This window comes from Lonchura striata, chromosome Z (genome assembly GCF_050655825.1).
Source record: "Lonchura striata isolate lonStrDom1 chromosome Z, ASM5065582v1, whole genome shotgun sequence".
NCBI lineage: Eukaryota > Metazoa > Chordata > Aves > Passeriformes > Estrildidae > Lonchura > Lonchura striata.
Genome location: NC_140740.1, coordinates 15,461,662 through 15,470,279, shown reverse-complemented (window position 1 = coordinate 15,470,279; position 8,618 = coordinate 15,461,662). Strand labels below are relative to the sequence as shown.

The window sequence follows — 8,618 nt, the reverse complement described above, 5'->3', positions numbered from 1 at the left end:
TCACACTCATGTAGCTCCTAAGTCCTGTATCAGCATGAAGACAGAACTTCAATAACCTCTTCCTACTTCTTCAATTAAGAGTGGAGGGGGGCAGGATGTACCTGCATTTACAGAACTCCCAGTGACTCAAACACTTCACTTTGAATGAGGTGCAAACAGTCAAGAAACAAGAAACCTGCATACAGAAAGAACAAGGATTCCTGGAATTCTCAGTGTATTAATCATGTGCCTTTACTCAGAATAATTTGCTACAGTTTAGTAAGATCTGTGAGTCTCAGGGCAGGTATACTCAGACTTAAGAGTTAAGATCAAGACTTACTATGTATTACTGGGCAGCTTCCAAAATACCTAATAAAGAGATTTGCATCTAGAGCAGCACTAGAGAGAATTAGTTTTAAATTATTCTGGTTTTGCAGCACATCTCTCAGTTTTATTAGCAAGAAGTCGCTGAACCTATCCCTCTCATGTACTTCATCCTGTAACAAAAGGGGAAAAAAAGAGATAAAAAACCATCACAGATTCACAACTTCTGACAAAAACAAACTTCTCTAAAAAAAAAATACATGTTTTGGTGGCACATTACAGAGGCCTTAAAATGTGTGAGTCTAGTTTAAGTAATAGGTTTTTTTTAAAAAAACTATCCATAAAGAAACAAAAATGCCTCAAAAAGTTTTTGTCAGCGCTGAGTGCATTGCAATGCTGAAGCTGTAAGCACCTTAACTTTAGAGGCTAAAGTGAGTATCTGAAACCTCTCTGGTTTTGTATTTGAAGCCAAATTTCAAGAAAACACCACAAACTACAAATCTTATTTTAATAAATTCTCACTTCACCACTGATAAGCATTTAAAAAAATGTATGACACCACATAATCAGAAAAACAGACAAATTGCTTAGACAAGTCATACACAAAGCCTATAAGTTAAGGTACATAACTGATTAATCATCTTTTTCATTCTTCTGTTTTGATTTATATTATGAATGAAGGAAACAAGGACTCAAAATACAAAGTTTGTAGGCTGACATCAAGAATGTATAAATCATTCTCATGCTTTTTTAACTCTGATAAACAGGCAGGCACCTAAACTTACCTTTTCATCTTCAGTACTTAAGTCTTGCCAAAAACATTCTAGTTCCCTTTACTTATTCAGTTCCATCATAGGAATATTGACATAATCACAAATGAACAATCTGAATAGTTTGCTAGCAATTAGACTCCACATTATCTAGAAAACTCTGGGCAAACAAATGGACTGAAAACCTGTATTGCTAAAACAAATGGTAAGAGAAAATCTGACACAATCACATTGAACCACATCAAGGTAAGCCTCCCTAAGGATTTTCTGCTGACCATGGAAGTTCAGAAATATTTACACTTCTGTCCCTCTCCACTCCTCCTGATTCCACACTTAACCATTGGCATGAAAATAAGATATTTTTACAGGAAAAACGCAAACACACAGAAAAACACCAAACTGCACGAAACATGCATTCTACTCTGAGGACTCAGAAAGTCTTTGAAGTTGATTCAGATTCTACCAAACAAAAACACCTAAAGTGCTCAGCAAATTTCAGTAAAACAAATGAGGACCTCATTTTCCAAAGCAATACATATTGCTCCACCCCACATGAAAGACCACAGGATGCTCACCACAATAACATGGGTCACGGTGGAGAGAGTGCTGTCTCCTGCCATCAGCGTGCCAAGGAGCATGTCATTAGTGCAGAATGTTACCAGCGTCTTTGGAGAAACCCTATGGATCACATCACAGAGACAACTCAGGGGTTTGCACCATTTAAAGCTTTCCATGGATCAAAAATTAAAGCAGCTGCTGACCAGAAGAGAAATTACAGTTCTCTCCTCAAAAGATTCATGCACACCACTTGTTTTTAAACTATGCCTTTTCCCAGACATTTCCTAACAATTTGTAGTGCTTGCGCCTCAAAACTCTGGACAACGTATTAATTGAAAGAATAAGATTCAATATTAATAACTAAGGAAATAAAAGAAAACTGTGAAGAAACCCTGCACGTCATTCATTTTACTAGAAAATTCCATGTGGAAAACCAGGTTCCAATTCCTCAGCCTGTGCTTGGATATAGCCTTTGTACTTGTCTACACGTGGTGGGATGAGCCTGTCTGGACGCCAAGTGCCTACCCAAGCCACTCTATCTGTCCTCTCCACGGGCAAGGGAGAAGAAACATAACAAAAAGACTCCCAGGCCCCAGAGAAAGATAAGGAGAATGTGGGTCTCTCCCACGGGAAAGTGGGCTCTCCACGAGCTTCTCCAATATGGGTCCTTCCCATGGGCTGCAGTTCTCCAGGAACTGCTGCAGCACAGGTCCTTTTCCACAGGGTGCAGTGCTTCAGGAACAGTTTGCTCCAGTGTGGGACCCCACAGGGTCACAATCCTGACAGCAAACCTGCTTCTGTGTGGCTCCCTCCCCGGGGCCGCAGCTTCTGCCAGGAGCCTGTTTCAGCACAGACTTCCCAGAGGATCACAGTCTCCTTCAAGCATCTACCTGCTCCAACACAGAATCCTTCACAGGAGGATCCCTGCTGCACCACGGACCTCCACGGCCTGCTGGGCCACAGCTGCCTCACCATGGGCTGCACCATGGGCTGCTCTGGCACCTGGAGAATCTCCTCCCCTCCTGCACTGACCTTCCTGTGTGCAGAGCTGCTTCTCTCACATGCTTTCACCACTCTTCATGAACTGCTGCCTCTGTTGTGCAGGTTTTCCTCCCCCATTCCCCACTGTCCCAGAGGCACTATCACCATCGCAGATAGGCTCAGCCTTGGCCAGAGGCAGGTCTGTCTTGGCTGGCACCGGCTCTGTCACACACGGGAGAGGCTTCTGGCACGTCCTCACAGAAGCCTCCCCACAGCTCCCAAAGCCTTGCCTTGAAGACACAACTCATTACAGCTGACTAAATCACAGAGGCATCTGCTTGATCCTCTGGTTTTTCAGGAGGTGAAAATACTGAAATGTTACAATTCCATACCTGGGGCACAGTTAGCTGTCCCAATAAAAACAGCAATTCTCACTACTCCCTCTGCTACTGCCATCCTAAAAGAGCTGAAAAGTTCCTCTGTACTGTACTCTACAGCTTTTCTCTGGAAGACAGTTGAGAAAACCTTAAAAATTATGTTTCTGTCTTACTAGAAACACCTCTCAACATCTCCACTCCAAATTTCTTTTGTCCACAGCTCAAAATATTGTTATCTCCCCCTTTCAGTGTTTCCCTGGAGTAATTGTATTGATTTTTCTCAAGCTGGATTTTCTGCACTGCTCCCAGTAATTCTACCATTTTCACCTGACTTTGCTCTTCTTCTGCCAGCATAGTACTTCCATATATTAATCATTCGGCTTATTTGTGACACATCTTCACCAGCTCTTCTAATCTCTTAATATCCTTGTGAGCTTTCATACACATATTTGAATTCTTATTGTGGCTTCATTGTTCAAGTGCATTCATTTTCACCAGCTATGTGTTATCTTTGTTCACTCAAGCAACACAACCTTTAGCCATCTTCTGGTCACTCATATCTCAACTGCTGGCCTTTCCCTGAAATGTCATTTCGCTACACGGTGCAAAGATGTAAAAACCCCAAACAATCCATTCATGCTCTGATTTACAGACAAATTCATCAAGTGATACTGAAACCTCTACTTTTACATCACTTCATGTTTTAAACACAGCAGCTGAAGAAGAATACATTTAATCCAGGCTAGACTGATAAATAATGCTCAGCTTCATCAGTCACATTCCAATTTTTCTGTTTTCCCTTTTATGGCTCCTATCAACTCTCACTACATAACATTTGTTACAGCATGCTGGTTTTCACACCTACCTTCAAAGCTTGCAGACGTTTTGAATCCACACATGTTAAAAGCAGAGAGGACGGGGAAAAAAAGAAGAAAGTGTAGACTTGATCTGAAAATCAGACAAGGATTTCCATGCAGAAGAAATCAACAGAAAATACCTGAGATTCAGTTCTGTAAGACAGCCTTCTACATGAAACTGCAAAACACAGGAAGAAAGCCATCCTTTTCACTCTTACGTATTCCTTACCTGCAGTAACGTATCCCATCTGTGAGGCTGCAACACAAACATACTGCAGTTTCAATGTACACAAGATTCACAAGACCAACACAAGATCAACCGACACTTAGAAATATCATTGGTACCTGCTCTCTAACCGGATCTGGTAACCAATTGTCTGGCCAATCTTCTCTCTTCTTTCTGCTGCCACTCTTTCAGCCACTGCAACAGCTGCTAAGCGTCTTGGCTGAGTACAAAACACACGACAGGGAGTTCCATTCTTGTAGCAGTCATCAAGGATAAATTGAGGGATCTGTAAAGAAGTGGTTCAAATTTGCTATTTGAGAAAGTCACAGCTTTGTTAGCACAGGGAAACCATTAACTGCATATCAATATTGCACACTGCAAAAGACTTTTCATTACAATTATCACAGCAAGCATATCTGAATCAGCAGAAAGTGAATTTCTAAGTATAACCTATTTAGGTTTTTTTTAAAGAAAAACCTTACAGTGCCTCCCTCCTGCTTCAGAGAAATCTAAAAAAAAAACAAAGCCCTGCAGATAATCTCACATTTTAACACAAAAAATAGATTACTCTGGATACTAAGAACAGAACTAGCCTTAGAAGAAAAAGGGTTATACAAACATCACAGCCACTTTCCCTTCAATATTTTGTATTATTTTAATGAAAAAATGGTATCTACCAGAAAATTGTAAGGAATCATTTTTGCTTCTAGTACCTATCTAGAGGCTTAGTGTTTCAAAAGCAAGAAAATAAATTGGAACAACATTTTCAATCATACAGGAAAAGGAAAGCCTTGAAATAGCATCAAAGTACCCCATATCACAAATTTTACACAACTGGCATTAGTTTAGAATAAATACTGTTATAGTTTTTATTTCATTGAAGCAACATACCTGCGTCGTTTTTCCTGATCCAGTCTCTCCTATAATCAGAACGATTTTATTGTCCTTTATGGTTTGGACAATTTCTTCCTGTTTTTCAAGAACTGGTAGTGACTGCCTGAAGGAATCAAACTCTGATTCCCCTCTTTTCCCTGGGACCTGGGGGATACCATCATTAAGTCGACCACTTGTCTTGTTTACTTCTTTCTTTTCTGTGAAGACAAGTTAAAAGGTCATTTATGCAGACACAGAGGAAGGTCACAAAAACACTGCTTAAAAATTACTTAAAAATGTACTTAAAAATTAACATTGATGGCTTTTTATGCATCCCTGTGGGTAAAGTGACAAACCCATCACACATTTAGACGTCATATTTATAGCATGTCCTGCAGTGCTTGCAATAGGTATTTTTCAAAACAGTTATTACTTTCATAGGTATTTTGAAGAAAACCAGACTCTTCCAGATCATTGCTCCAAGTCAAAAAAGCCTACAAAGAGCAAAAGGAGAAACAAACTAAACCAGAGAATATCAGCCTGGCGTATTTTGGTGGCCTTTGTATCTGCGCCCACATTTCACACCTGCAGTTCCCCCTAGAAATACACACTGACAGAGTTAAACCTTTAAGCTATTCCACACGTTTGCCTGAAATCATACCAATGCAAGCATGCTGTATCAAGAGCCCTGGCCCCCACGCAGCAGTGCGATGTGTTAGAAAGCAGTGCATAAGTAGCCAAAAAACAGGCACATCTTCTGAGGGAGCTACTTCACATCCATCATTGCAAGTGCTACTCTATATTTCGTTGAGAATTATTCTCTGGCAGAATGAAAAGTTTGCTGTAAACTCAGTTATACATATGTAATGCCATTAACAGATTCACATACTAAATTTCAAGCTCTGTTGTACCAAGACAAACGACTAAGAGATCAGGAGAACTAAAAATACATTCTTGAGATGCAGAGAAAGGCAAATATTAGACTGTTCATTAACTTATCCCTTACATTCCTAAGACATTGCATTTCAGTACTTTTATTACAGCTTCCCTCTGGTTCATATAACAATCCTATTAAACAACTAAAACAATTGGAAATAACAGCAAAGAAAGCACGTCAAGAAGAGACACCACGTATCAAAACCATGCAATTAAACAAGGCATACTGGTACAAATGTTTTCTGTTCACTACACCCATCTCTGCACACAGAAACACAGTGCAACTCTTCCACTTGTAGCTGCTAAAGCAATAATTTAGATGAAAACCTTGCTTTTAAAAAGAACCCCAACATTTCGACAGAAGTTTGTCTTTCCGTGAACTCTTCCATATTCAAGAAATCAAGAAGTCTGGACAGTAGTCTCTTAAGGACCAAATCTATTTTGTAGAGATGAAGAAGTAAAAACTGAAATTTTTGATTTATCAAGGACATTAATTTCTATAAGCAGAACAGACAACCTCATTTTCTAATATAGGCGTTCTTATGGCATCACAGTAACACTGACTCTTCAACCCCACCTCATAGTTACTTCTGTGAAGCCACATTTCAAAATGTGCTTCCAAAAAGATTTGGCTGGACTGGCTCAAAGATTCTAAATTAACACAACACAAGGTGGACATCTCAATGTGCATGATATGACTTCCCAAGTTCCTCACAGCACCAGTTATAAAAGACCTTAAAAGTAAGGAAAATTAATGCATTTGTTTGAAGGTGTCTGTTAGGACACCAGAGGGGACAGAGCAGGAAGAGGTTTGTTTTGTCACTGGGTTGCAGGTGGTTTCGAGTGGTGTCGATGGACAAGTCCAAATCAGAACACATGCTGAACGTACCAGATTCAACAGCACAGGCACTTCCTCGCTCTGTCCTTGGCAGGAGCTCCGCGCGTTCCTTATTTGTGACGGGAAAGCGCTGAATTAGGCTCCGAACGGCGTGTTTCGTACAGAGAGCCAAGTCACAAGTCATGACTGCGTGTGCCTCTGACACATCCTTCTTCCTTACAGTCAGGTATCGATTGGCTCCTTTTCTGTCAGGGGGAGGGAAAACTTATTTTAGGAAAAAGGAACCTACTCTAGGTTAACTTTTATCTGTCAGGGTATGAGATGCTAAGCAAAATCTTTGGAAAAAAAACAGAAATCACAGTGAGAACCTTTTTTAATGGAGCCATTAAATCCACAAAGTATAAAATCAAGCTGTCCCAAAATGCATACAGCAATGAACAAAGATGCTCATTTCTGTAGTTACTTTTACACTTTTTTTTCTAATACTATTCCTTGCAACACAGTTGAGGATGTTGAAAACATCAATCAGGTTATCATTAGTCTTGAAATTCTATCATCTGCACCAAAGAACTGAAAACTGTACCCCGACTCACCCTTTGCTTTTAGATACCAGTCCAAGAGACTGACAGAGCCGGTGAACAAATGCTCTTTCAGTACTAGTGAAACTAGAAGGAAATTCCATCTCTAGAATGATAAATAATAATGAAAAGACAGTAACAATGCAACAGGCAGTAATCTTGACAACTCAATGTTACAGAACACAGAATTGTTAGGATTGGAAGGGAGACCACCCAGTGCAACCCCCCTGCAGGGTCACCTGGAGCAGGTGACAGAGGAACACATCTAGGGTTTGGGATGTTTCCAGAGGGGGAAATTCAATGCTTTCCCTGGGCAGCAGTTTCAGTGCTCTGCCACTCTCAAAGGAAAGAAGCTCTCCCTCATGTTCAGGTGGAACTTCTTCTCTTTGAATTTATGGCCATTGCTCCTTGTCCTGTCACCAAAAAGCCTGCACCGCCTTCCTGGGACTCATCTCGGAGATATTCATATGCATTAGTGAGATCCCCTCTCAGTCTCCTCTGGGCCAAACAGGACCAACTCCCACAGCTCTCCTGATGAGAGACCTCCATCTCAGTGGTCTCTGCCGGACCCGCTCTATCAGCTCCCTGTCTCCGTGCTGGGGAGCCCAGAGATGGACACAGCACCCCAGCCGTGCCTCACCAGGGCCGGGCAGAGGGGCAGGATCCCCTCCCTGACCCGCTGCCAGCGCCCTCCCCACACCCGCAGCTGCCCCGGGCCGGGCCGTGCCGCGCACCCGCCTCGTCCCCGCTCCGGAACCGCTCCAGGGCCAGCTGCGCCGCTATTGCCACCACCTCGTCCACGCCGGCGGCCCCGAGGGGCTCGGCCCGGGCGCGCACCGCGGCGGCGGCAGCCCCGTCCCCCGCAGCCCCGCCGGGCTGCCGCCGCGGGACCCGCCCGTGTCGCGACATGGCCCCGACACGGCCCCGCGCGGCCCCGCACGGCCCCGACACCGCCCGGACCCGGGGCCGCAGCCGCTCGGCCCGAGGGCGCCGCCGGGGTGGGGCGGGGCCGGCTGGAGCCGCCCGCAGCCGAGCCGGCCCCGGCGGGAGGAAATTGGCGCTTGTGCCGCCGCTCGGGGGGCACGGCTGCCCGAGGAGCGCGCTGCGCGTGTGGCTGCGGGCAGAACGCGGCCCTGCTCCCTGTCCCGTCATGAATTACCTGCTTTCATGGCATGGTGTGAAACGTAGCTGCGGCGAGGGTCATCTCGGGCCTCAGCCTCCTCACTCGGTAAAGTGTTGCTTGCCCTGCTTTTCCTGCTGTCCTTGGACTCCACGCTGAAGACACGAGCTAGAAACTTAACCAAATCCACTTGGGCCTGAC

The 8,618-nt window shown here is 43.6% G+C and overlaps 1 long non-coding RNA gene across 1 annotated transcript; it reads right to left on the bottom strand.

Moving 5' to 3' along the window:
* Positions 1-301: 301 nt before the first annotated feature.
* On the bottom strand, positions 302-8,245 carry LOC146763661 (uncharacterized). Its single transcript, XR_014951657.1, has 2 exons — positions 7,313-8,245; positions 302-6,964 (listed from the first exon to the last, which is right to left on the bottom strand). It is a non-coding gene; the product is annotated as an uncharacterized LOC146763661 (long non-coding RNA).
* Between the last annotated feature and the right edge of the window lie 373 nt (positions 8,246-8,618).